This window comes from Henckelia pumila, chromosome 2 (genome assembly GCF_033568475.1).
Source record: "Henckelia pumila isolate YLH828 chromosome 2, ASM3356847v2, whole genome shotgun sequence".
NCBI lineage: Eukaryota > Viridiplantae > Streptophyta > Magnoliopsida > Lamiales > Gesneriaceae > Henckelia > Henckelia pumila.
In genome coordinates, this window is record NC_133121.1 from 186,500,730 (window position 1) to 186,505,023 (window position 4,294).

Sequence of the window (4,294 nt, forward strand, 5' to 3'; positions counted from 1 at the left end):
CTAATTAAATTAAATAATTATAAATATAAATTAATCAAATTATTAATATTTTTTAAAAAATATATAGAAAAAAATAAACTGTTATTTCGGGATTCTAATATTCAATCATTTCAACGATAAATAATTATGTGAAATAAGTCAACGATTAATTTTTGTATGGGATGAATCCCAATAAACATATAGCCCAGTATGTTAATAAAATTGTTTTAAAAAATTACTTCGGTTCCGGTCGGGAAGAGGATTTATTCTTGATCTTTATCCTGATATTAATCGGGTCGGAAAAAATCACGACAATTCGGGCCAAAAAAACGTCGGGTCGGGATTTTTTCGGGATGAGAATGAGATGAGATTCGGGAAGGGTCGGATTTTTGATAAATTTTTCCAGCCCTATGTACAATTATATAAATATGTGGAGGTATTTAAAATGTCATTACATTTTAATGATTCTTATGAAATTCTATGTATATAAATCATGAAGCATTGTGTACAATCCTAAAATAAAAAATTATTTGTAATTCACCCACAAATTTGGTTGGATTTCTATTTGAATAGCCAAATAAATAAAAACATGAATATGTATATGATATCTATATATCATTAAACATGAGCACATCATACTAATTAACTTTGGTATGTCAATGTGACACCAAAGTTTGTTAGTTTTTATGTGAAACCTGAGGCCAAATGTCCTAGGGTGGTACATGGTCCGCAATGGATGGTTAATACTTGAAAGATGGAAACTCCGCCAATGAATGGGTGTCGGGTGGTATGAATGAACCGATCCCACACCGAAATGAGAGGTTCAAAAGATTTGATATACATGTACTAATCATATCAATAATGTGCATTTTTTTCGAGAGCTTATCACATAAGAACTCGAAAGTTAAGCGTGTCTGACTTGAGACAATCATAGGATGGGTGACCCCCTAAGAAGTTTCTCAGGATGCGTGTAAGTGAGGACATAAGTATGCTGAAAAGACCCGTCTTGATACAGTGAGGACAATCGCCAAATTTGGAGCATTACAGTTAGAATCAGAGAGATCGATTCTATAACACAGTACATGCATGCAATCTCGCTAAGGACTTGGATACTTCTGTCGTCAAGTCTGTAAGATTTACGCTTTAACATTTTAAATTATGAGTTTATTTACATTATTGCTTATGTGTTATTGTGAGAAAACATGATTTGGTGATGTTGATGATATTGAATATTTATGATTATGGCTGCATGTAGGGGTTAGAATAACAATGATGCTAACGATCCGAACAACCAATTTTTGATTGGGTTAGCCGCCCTATTTCAAGAGCAGAGTCGAGCTCAAGAGGAATAAATCCAACAGCTGATTGTTTAAAACCAGAGGTACAAAATAAAACAGATTTGAATTATATATATTTTCTCATCCATGCTGAAAATTAGATTTTTGGATGGAGGACAAAGCAACTTATTGCGTTTGATTGTAATTATCAAATTATATTAAGTAATATCATAAAAAGGATCCAACCTTGTCAATTTAAGCATAAAAAGGATCACAAAAACTCCTCATCTCACAAATCAATTTTGTGAGATAAGCTATCTTATTTGATCAACACATTAAAATGCATTATTTTCATGTCAAAAGTATTACATTTCATTGAAAGTATGAGTAAGGTCAATATATCTCACGAATATAAATATGTGAGAGAGTCTCACGCCAGATCTCTTGGAAAAGTTTCATAAAATACTGATAAATATATTAACATTTATGAGCTATTGACGAATCAAAAGTTACGTATTTTTAGTCATAAATAAATATAAATAGATTCGAATTTGGATTACTAGTTAATAATATTTTCATGAAAATAAACAAAAAAATAAAATAAGAAAAATTATAAAATGTTTTCTTTTACGCCAACGATGATGAAATATAAATTGGCACCCTAACTGAAGTAGACAAACTGATGCAGTTGAGGATCAGTCAACTAAGTGACAATCTACTCACCGTAGATCTTTACAAGTGTTAATCAACAAAGTGGTGTTGTCAAGAAGAAAGAGAAAGAGTTCAAGGAAAGAGATAGATATCAGGAACCGAAGATGATCAAGATTAGAAGAAAATGATAAAAACAGGAAAGAGATGAAGAATATAATCTGAAGAACAATCAAGTAAAGAGATCAACCTAATTTGGACCAGATCAGTTCAAATAGACCAGATCAAAACTAGACCAAGACCAATCAGTCGAGAGAAGATAAACTAAAACCGTAGAAGATAAGTCCAAACAGTGGACTTGGTCTATCAAATGACTTCCCCAACTTTACTTTCAAGAGGTGACAAGCACTCCACCGATGTTTGCAAGTGACTCTCATCAAGTAGTGAATGAAAAAAAGGAGGAAAATCATAGCAGATTTGAAGATTTGAAAATCATTTGAGTTTTGAAGTTTCAAGATTTGCAAGAACGGTTTCAATAGATTCTATTTTAAATATGATGTTACATGCTAAGGTTTTGACAACACCAAAAAGAAAGAAGTAGTTAAAATATCATAGTTTGGTGTTGACAAACTATCTTTATGAGAACTGAACTTGTCCACGACTGAAACTAAAGCTACTCAATTGGACAAGTTTCCCGACATCAACTGAAGATCTCAACTGGAACTATATTGACTAAGCCCACATACTCAATTGAAGACGTCAACTTGGGTACGTCAACTGAACTGAGCTAAATAGTCCATAAGATAAACTGGATGAAACCATGACTGAACTAGTCAAGCCTAACTAATTCAGTTGAGGAAAGCGTAATTGAATCGTCAACTATAAGCTCAACTGAACTGAATAACCAAGACTAAACTGAACCGGCCAAGGAGACAGAAGTGAGCTCGATTGGAGACCTTCAAGGAATTTCTCAGATATCAGTCGAGAAGGAAAATCAGTCAAGGGCAACAACCTTTGGATAAGGTTTTGTACACTGAAAAAAAGCAAAATGTGCAAGCGCACAACATAGTACGTATTTCAGAGATTAGTAACGTTTAGAAAAGACAAAGCAACGACCTCTTTCGTACCAATGATTTTGAATCTCATGATCGTTGTAATCGGAAGCTATAAATATCAGACCAAGTCCGAAAAATGTATGACTTAGCAAGTTAGTGACTCTGAATTTCAAGAAAGAGTATTCTCTCACAAAGTCAACAAAACATATCAAGAGATATTTAAGAAAACTGATCAAGCATGCACTTCAAGTTATATTTGATCAAGCATAGGATCATATTGTGCTAAGTCTATATTGAGTTTTAATACTCTGTAATATATTAGTTATTTTTGTAAACATAATGTATAAGAATTCAGTTGGGGACTGAATTAGAACATCCGAGTCTTGTAACTGATTCAGTTGAGGACTGTATTCTGTAAATTTTCTAGGAGTCTCAGTTTTAGGCATTCGGGTAAGTCCTAATCGAGTCGGGGTGTTACAAATTGCTTGTAATACTCAAAGTATTATAGTGGATCTTCTTCCGAAATGGAAGAAGGGGTGAAGTAGGAGCAGTTGATTCTTCGAACATCCAGAAACATCTCATGCGTTCTTACTTGCACTTTACATTTCAGTCGAGCCATTTGATATTTGTTCAATCTGTTAGTTGACCTCTTTCCGCACAAACATTTGTTGGTAAATTAACATCGACAGACGAGAAAGACAGAGTCCGACCAGAAACTAATCACAACTGAACTCAGTTTAGCAGACCAATTTTAGTCGAGCACCCCCATAAACGATCCTAACAACCAGTAATATCACTCCAAACAACACTTTTCCTGCAAGATCAGCGACCGCTCCCGCTAGGTCCATCCAACCTCAGGACTACCAAGTGTAATGGCCTGTCCATGATGTAAAAACCAAGAACTTGAGCCATAAGAATGGTCTATAAGAGATTATGAGTATACAAGTGTAGTTCATGTATGCAAGTGTATACGATACTATGGATCAAGATCAATCAGACTCTGCTTAGTCAAGTGGCTCCAAGGTATGTAGCACTCTGCGCCATCGCACCAGGAGATGACTCTCACATCATAAATCTGTGGATATTGGTGAACTGGCTATGTATTCTTTGGGGTGAATAACGGGGCCCACCTATCCGTTGAAGATGACCCTCACTAGCAAGATATCTGAAGGATATAGGTTATTGGGTTAAGCATTCATGGGTGAGAATAGTACTGGGATGAGTGACCTCTTTGAAATCTCTTATGCACCAAGATTCTGACGTTGAGCTGCTTGATTTGGTTAGCTAGGTGGGCCGTAGAAGAGCGACACCATATCTTAACGGGTAATATTTTCT